The sequence below is a fragment of the Trachemys scripta genome, chromosome 8 (assembly GCF_013100865.1).
Source record: "Trachemys scripta elegans isolate TJP31775 chromosome 8, CAS_Tse_1.0, whole genome shotgun sequence".
NCBI classification, from domain to species: Eukaryota; Metazoa; Chordata; order Testudines; family Emydidae; genus Trachemys; species Trachemys scripta.
Genome location: NC_048305.1, coordinates 57,533,194 through 57,542,025, shown reverse-complemented (window position 1 = coordinate 57,542,025; position 8,832 = coordinate 57,533,194). Strand labels below are relative to the sequence as shown.

The following is an 8,832-nucleotide window of genomic DNA, read 5'->3' as shown; positions in this document are numbered from 1 at the left end:
GTTCAGCCACTGCTGGCAGAAAACCAAACATCACATAGCTAGGAAAATCTTAGGCCTTTGTGAGGCAAGGTCAGACAGCTGCATGCTTGCAGTTTGTTAATCAGAATGGGAGGATGAGATAGAAAGTTAACAAGTATGGAAGAGAGTAAAGCAACCTGGGTTTTAAGTGCCCGGACACATTCTTGTTATGACTAGAAATGTTTTGATGATAAGAGATGAGTAGTTTTGCTGAAATTAGGAGAACTGGTGACCCACTAGAAGTCACTATAGGTTAAGTGCTTTGTTTGAAGTTAGCTATAAAAGATTAGGTGAAGGAATATGCTCTGGAGCAGTCCAAGGAAGCTTTCTGTGGGCAAGGATCTGACAGCTAAATTCCCCAGCAGCTAGCCAGAATGCAGGGCCCCATGGAAGGCTGACCACTGATCCCTCGGAACTATTTCTTAACTCTGGGTAAATATACTTGTTTTGAAATGCTCTAAACCCTACTGCAGCAACATGACTGTGTATGTGTGTGTGTGTGTGCATGCGAGCACACTTGCTCACTTGAGATCTAATAAAAAAGTAGCTTTAGATGAAAGCATTCTTGGTTTGTATCAGACAGATTGAGCTGTGTCCCCATTGATTTATTCCTGACACTGCCTGGAGAGAAACAGTTAAGTTACCACTGCTTTGGGTTCTGAAAACCCTGGGTAGCAAGTCTTCCACACCAGGGTTGATTTCCATCTCTTTGGATTCATTTTTGCTGCTGTTAATATTAATGGAGTGATTCTGCACTGCATTTCTCCAGAATTATGTTGGTATAACTCGACTGATTTGAGCTCCAATCCTGCAGACACTTAGGCACATGCTTAACTGTACTCAGGTGAGTAGTTCTATTGACGTCAATGGCATTACTCATGTGCATAAGTGTTCGCAAGATTGGGGCATAAATCCTCCACGAGGGAGTCCAAGTAGAATGGATGCCATTGTATAAGCGCTCTGCTGTGAAGTGAATTATGTCCAGAGTGAATCAGTCTCAAATGTTCCTCACTGAAAAAAACTATCTGATGTGAAAAATGTATGAAAGGTTGGAATTAGAAATCAGGTGTTTTTCTGGATTTTCATAGTTTGGATTTAATTTTCAACCCCAAACTCATCTCAGATTTGCAAATGATAATTCATTTGGGTAAAGCTGGACTGAGCTTTGTGTTAGCCTTCTGCTTGAGGTTGCCAAGAAGTGATTTACAATCTTTACCTAAATCCATGATGAACACAATGATTTCAGTTCAGTTCCAATTTGATTTGTCAAGCTCAGATGCCAATAATTTCATAGATTTCATAGAGTTTAAGCCCAGAAAGGACCATTAGATCATTAGTCAGACCTCCTATATATCATGGGCCAATAAATTTCACTCAGATACCCTTATATTGAGCTCAATGACTTTACTATTCTGAGGACTGAAATGTTTTGGTCTAACTAAACTGCTATGTTCCACAGGCAGAGAACAGGAGAGACCAAGGTGCCACCAGTTCCAATGTTCCTGCAATGGTAGGGAAAGGATTAGGTGAGATATGTCCAAATGATCCCAGAAGGCAATCCACACCCCATGCTGCGGAACAAGGTGAAACCCCTCCAAGGTTCCTGCCAATCTGACCTGGGACAACCAGGTATCTAAGCAAGATATTCTGTGTACCACCTCACAGCATTGGTCCAGTGTCCCATCTCCAGGTGTGGTCAATCTTTGATGCTTCAGAGGAAAGCAAAAAAACCCACCCACATAACCCAAAACAGAATATCAATTAAGACACTGGAGGTGAAAATCCAATGTGAACCAAATCTCCCTCCCTCAAAATGTGGGCCTCATAAAACCTTGAGAACACAAGCCCCTGACATTTACACAGCTCTGCTGTTAAACCACCTTCTTACAGTTTTCTTTTTGGTTATAATTTTATGAAAATAAGAGTGGGGGCAATCCAATCAGAAGACAATATACCACAAAGCTCAAACTTTCATTCTTCTGCCATAATTTGGATATACTATTAAGCAATGAAACTTTGTGTTAATTCATGCTCATGACAAAGGTTGTAACAAGAACAAGAAATGTAAGAAATTAATTCTTCATATGGGAAACAGTAAAACTTTAATTCATTCTGATCGCAGTTTCACGTTTTTAATATTATAGTTCCCTTGGGAAAGAAGAAACAAAAGGACCTTGTGAGAGGATTAAAAAAAGATGTATATCAAAGAGACAAATTGACTCATAAATGGTGGTAGAACACACTGTAAACTCTTGGGTAGAGCTGTTGAAAATAAGAAGAAAGCCTTATCTAACTAATGAGACAAGGTAGGTGAGGTAATATCTTTCATTTGACCAAAGTTACTACCTTTCCCAGACCGGAAGAAGAGGTCTGTGTAAGCTCAAAAGCTTGTCTCTTTCACCAACAGAATTTGGTCCACACTAAGATCCACATGTATCCACTTTGGAGTGGATCTTTGGATTACATATGGATGTAGTGAACAACACTAGCCTGCCCCTAACTTGTGCAGAACACCACCTGAGAAAAGCAGCGGCCAGAATTCTCTCTATGTCTCTAGGCAACAGCAAAGTCATTCTATCATGTCAAGTCCTGAAAGCTCATGGATCCCACCAAATTCCAAAGTGTACTCCATAATGATGACAGATTACCAACAAAACAAGATGCTGCAGAGCCGGTGAGTCGCTATGACCACACACTTGCCATCACCTCAACACAATGGTTATGGATTGGCCCTTTTCTCTACATATCACACACACATCTGGACGGCTCTTGGATGACTTGAGGCAGATGAAGAGAAGAGGGTGGTAAATGTAGAGTCAATGACAGAAACCTTGGGCTGAGACAGATTTAAATGCCAAGAATTATGACAAGTCTATGCTGAGGCTATGTTTCAGGCTAAGAGAACATTTTTCTTCTCCTCCGTGGCAAAAATTCTTTGCAAAGAGCTATTATAGTTGCTTAACCACCTCTTCAATCCAGCCTGCAGTCTGTAAAATAATACAGCACCACTCAGTGCAAAGAGCTATTGTTTCACTTACAGAACAGGATATCATCTAATCAAATACACTCTAAGTATCATCAGCAAATTCAAAGAGGAAACAGCTTGCTGTGAGAGTGTTACAGAGAGCTCAAGCCCATGCAGCAAAGTGTTATTTTCATAGACTCATGGAAATGTAGGGCTGGAAGGGACATCAAGAGGTCATCTTGTTCAGCCCGCTATGCTGTCCATCACAGCTGGCCCTCAGCCATGGAATTCATTCCTGGCAGAATGAAGAAAGCTCACAAATCTTACCACACTTTCAGATCCAAATGCAAAACACTGCTTTAGTTGTGCTTTCCATAAAATAACTTATATATTTACAAGTACAATACAAAAACTGAATAGCCAATGATGTAACTTACTCCCATCGTTAACTTTGATAATCTAAGTCTGGTTTTAAGCTCTGGAAGGAGGTCTGATACCACCAGGATTGGTAAAATATAAGAATCAAAAGAGAATCAAGGAATCAAAATTTCTTTTTTCTGGGGGTGTTGAATTTGCAGTGGTGTGATGTTATACATATTTGTCCTCAATTACTAGCCCACTGGGTTAAATCTATAGTAATGCTTCTTGAACCACACACCATTAGTTACTCTGACAGTTAATACCACTTATGCAGTGTTTTAGATAATCAAAGTGTTATGCATTAAATAATTATTCCTCATTGTTCCTTCCTTCTATGACATTTCCATATGAAAGTCTCAGTGCTTTCAGACTTTAACATAAGGCAGCTCACAATTCCTGGGTGAGGTAAGTGAGTATTAACCCTACATATTGATGGAAAACTTAGGCACAGAGTTAGATCGATTTTCCTAACACCATGTACCAAGTCAGTGGCAGAGCAGGAATTAGAACTTAAGTGTAACTCACCTCCACCTCAACTCTCTGTCCTTTTCTATGGGGGCAGATCTTTGCAAGTAGTATTACCACTTGTCTCTTTCAATAAATTATGTGCAATCAGTAGAGCCTGAGATTTCTTCATAAAAACTATCCAGTGTTTTGCAAATATCTGAATTCCATGGGAGAACCTGTCCATATAAATATAAAGAGCACTTTGGGGTTCAGAAGGATCTATACCTGTTCAGAGTTTTATAACAGCACATCTCATCAGCATAACAAAGTAAAATATCTCCTTTTGTACCTGGCTTTGTTGACTGATTGGAGATTCAGCCAACTGGTACATGGCCAGCAACTTGAGGAGTTATGCAGGTTCTAAGAGTATTTTCTACCCCCAACATTGTTCAAACTTGTTTTTATGCTGATTAAATTTTATTTTGTCCTTCATTAACTCTCCATACATAAACTAAGGTAAGAATTATAAACTTTATTATTCCTCTTATGTGATCACATATTAGTTAGCATTCCTGCAGATAGAGAGTAGATAGATTAATATTTATTTTTATTTACATTTTATTATTTCTACATGCATAAGCATACACCCTTTGAAAAGCATGCAGATAGATTCCAGTTGACCCAAAGTCAACTGTGAGACTTTTCCAACCCATACGACCAAAAAAGTGGGAGCCACATGTGCAGGTGAGGGAAGAAGGTTCCCCTCAGAAAAAGCCTTCATCATCCTCACTAGCAATTCCTATGTGGTCTGTGATCTCATTGTTACATTCCAGGAGAGTTTGTCGGAGTGTAAGACAGGCACCATTACACTCAGGGTACTGGCTGAAGAAAAACTATTCAGAATGACTTGAGCACTGGAGAGAAAATAGATAAGTATTTTATTTTCCAAGTGTAGTAAGAAAGATTTTCTGTGGGAGGGAAGGTTTCTGAGTAAAAATGTTTCTCTTTTATGCTCAAGATGTCTGGCAAAATGGGAAAGAAAAAAAATAACTTTCAGCAGTAACTTCAATGCATTTCTTTTCTCCTCAGGCTCCAGATCTTGACTTCATGGATCTGTCCAGGACACTTATATGTCTGTTATTCCAGCATGATTTATTTTATGTATATTGCTGAGACACGTGGAATGATCCTCATGACATCAAATGCTGTGAGCACAATTTAGTCAGCGGCACTTTCTATCAATTTTCTGTTCTTTCCCTCAGTGAAGTCATATCCCTGAAATGGTTATTAGCCTGCAACAGTTGAGTTTTGTCCACATTAACAGAAGCAACATCTCAAGTGAGAAAGGTATAATAGTGTCCCCTGACCACCAACTCCACAGATGCTTTTCCTCCATACCAAACCCAAGTTACTATATCACTTTTGCCCAGTGATGCTGGATGAACACTCCATTGAAACAGAACCTTACCAGTCATTTGGCTTCCCTATGTCTGCAATGGCCCTTCCTAATGCTTCTGAGACACTGTTTAGGAAGGAAGACCACGACCTTCTTTCTGTCTGTAGTGGGTGCCTACTACTTTTTCTATCTCCCATCAGAGGCCATAGAATTTAATTATTTCCACATGAGCAGTAAAGCAATTGCTGGAAAAAGGCTCCAAATCAAAGAAACCTCATTAAATGAAAATTTTAGAGGAATATTTTTTTAAAAGACATAAAATTAGACATTGTTGATAAAGACAAACTTGCCTATATGTACCTGAAGAAAGCAACTCTAGACTGGCACTATAATTACAACATATTGTTTACCTTAATCCGAACCTTTTACAATTCTCTTCAGTCTGGCAAAGTTGCCTTCTTTCTGTATGACATCTCTTCCCCAGCTAGGGTATATAAGTGCAACTAGAGAACCCATAGAGATAGTGTCTTCTCTTTAGGTGTGGAGAGGATGGGTTTTATTCAGCTCAGTATACCACTGCTGGATGACTTCATTCTTGAGGCTCTATACACCTCTACCCCGATATAACGCGACCCGATATAACACGAATTCGGATATAATGCGGTAAAGCAGTGTTCCGGGGGGGGCAGGGTTGCGCACTCCGGTGGTTCAAAGCAAGTTTGATATAACGCGTTTTCACCTATAATGCAGTAAGATTTTTTGGCTCCCAAGGACAGCGTTATATCGAGGTAGAGGTGTATTAGTATCAAGATTATCTAGTGGTAGACAGATTAGAAACGAGAGACCCAGTATCACAATAATACATTTCTCATCATCTTGCTACAACCAGTTTTCTGAGGTTATTATTTACTGCTCTATATGGACAAATTAATTTCTTTCCTTGTATTGGCTTAAGCTAAAAGTCCTCAAATCTTTTCATGTTTTAATTTTACATTGATACCTGGGTGCATCTTAAATAATAATAAAAATAAGTCTTTCCTCACTTTAAACACATCCTTTGATCTAAGGGGTCAGACCAGGATGTTGCTTTAGATGGTTTGCGTAGAATCTCATTAGCCCATTCATCCCACTTTTAACACATTTGGTATTATTTCATTACCATGCAAACAGAAGTAGGCCTTTTGCAGGAAGCCTAATGCAGATTTCTCTCTCCTGTCTTAAGAACCATAACTACAGAGGCATTATTAATTAAAATCATAAATATTTGTACAATAAGTTAACCAATTCATAGCAGATTTAGCCTTTCATATCACCACGAAAAACCCACAAATTATCCTGAATACCAATCTGAGAACACAATTAGCAAGAAGACAGCAAAAGAAGCACTGGATCTGTGGCCCTGAGAGAAAGCAAAGAGAGGGAGATTTTTGAGTAGAGTGCTGGCTGGAAAGAGGCTTGGAACCATGAGCAAAGAAACTGCCTCCTGCTGTTTGATTCCTAAGATGCTCAGGGAAACAGGACTTGGTACATGCTGTATAAATAAACAGGATTGTATCAAAGAAATGCCTGACTCCATCAACATCTCCTCCAGCAACATCTCTCCTCCTAATGGAAACAGCCAATGTGCAGGGTCTGGCAGGTTTACTTCTTAGGTCAAAAGGGATAACAAGATGCTGCATCTTGTAACGTACAGGGTTACCAGAAATATAGCTGGATTTTTATCCGCTTTCTTTGTTCTCCATTTAATTTAAACAATTCTATCAAAGTTATTATTTAATTATGATTGGTTTACTATTAGTATGAAAAATATCATCTAGATAGAAGCGATCATTCTAATGTGAAAGTTTATACACCTATTTCAAGTGTGCATCTCTTGGACCACATCTGCTTCTCATGTGACTATTTTCAGTCTAATAGAAATTCCAGTAATTAGCTGAGTTGAGAGTCAAGCTTTTTTCCATAATTAAGGAGAGCGGGACACATTATTTAGCGATCATTCTCATGCAGAAAAGGTATGAGACTTCAATTACATGTGCACACACTGTATAATGAATTGGGTCCATTTTCAGGAGCAATTGCCAGCTGAAACAAATATCATCAGGTTTGCTAAATAATGTAATTTGATTACCAATGTTGATTTCTTATTATGTTTTTCAATAGAGGCAACTTCCCTGGAGGAGCAACAGCATGGCCTAAGAATCAATTATCTGAAGGTTCAGAGAGAGAGAGAGAGAGGAAACTGAATAAGTGCAATAAGAAAAAGTTCAAGTCTGTTAAGCAGACATCCCTTTCTCCTGTTTAAAAAGGAAAGCACTTCATATGCAAGCAAATCTTGCTCTATTGCCTAGAAATATGAAACAAGCAAACAAGCAAGCAAAGTGATAAAAAAGAGAATATATATGAAAATGTTCACTTAGTTAAAAGCAGCATAAATCAATCTTATAAATACTCACTGAATATTATTAAAACCAGGGCAAAGTCAAAGAAATCTAATGAACTGACTAAAATTACTGGATTAGTTCAGTCATTAAAATTCCAGGCACAATTGTCACAATTTACATATTATGTCAGGAGACAGAGAAGACTTTAAAAAAAAATGCCTAACTTCTAAATGCATGATTGCACTGTTGACTAATCTTTGTAGGCCTAATTCAGAAAGATTTAAGATTTCACCTGCCTTTCACTGTTGAGTACTGTCAGGCAGGTTTTAATATATTGTAGGAGTCACTGAGGTCATTTCACTTGCAAGTTTTATAGACAGACTTATATTTTGTTAGTGGATTTTTATGTGGAAGCTTTGTACCCTATTGTAATTCCAGCTAATCATTCCTGTATGATTAATATAGATAAGCGGCATTTATTAACAGTGGCATGATATAAGCACCATATAAACAGCACATAAAGGCCATCTGAGGTAGTACAGGAATGCTAGATTAATAGTAGTAATATCAAAGATTCTAATTAATCACATTTTCATTAGACCATATGAATGGATATCATACAAAAGAAACTACAAAAAATGCAATCAAAAGTTTCTGCAAGTTTATGAGAGATACAGACTGAATCTAATACAGGTCAGGACACACTGCTATGAAACCTGATCCTAATCCTCAAAGTTTTGCCTTTGACTTTATTCTGAGGCGTTCAGGCCCAAGATTGCCTACGAGTCAATTTGCTCTTTGGAGGTGCTGTAAATACAAACTAATATTTATTAATATTAACTCATAGTCATACACTATTTTCTAGGGCTGTCAAGCAATTAAAAAATAATCACGATTAATTGCACTGTTAAACAATAATAGAATACCATTTATTTAAATATTTTTGGATGTTTGTCTACATTTTCAAATATATTGATTTCAATTACAACACAGAATACAGTGTACAGTGCTCACTTTATATTTATTTTTATTACAAATGTTTGTACTATAAAAAACAAAAGAAATAGTATATTTCAATTCACCTAATACAAGTACTGTAGTGCAATCTCTTTATATGAAAGTTGAACTTACAAATGTAGAATTATGTATACAAATAACTGCATTCAAAAATAAAACAATGTAAAATTTTAGAAACTACAAGTCCA

At 37.7% G+C, this 8,832-nt stretch overlaps 1 long non-coding RNA gene across 1 annotated transcript; it reads left to right on the top strand.

Moving 5' to 3' along the window:
- Positions 1-337: 337 nt before the first annotated feature.
- Positions 338-8,515, top strand: LOC117882260. The gene is made up of 3 exons (XR_004646964.1): positions 338-450; positions 1,478-5,057; positions 7,407-8,515. It is a non-coding gene; the product is annotated as an uncharacterized LOC117882260 (long non-coding RNA).
- Positions 8,516-8,832: the final 317 nt, after the last annotated feature.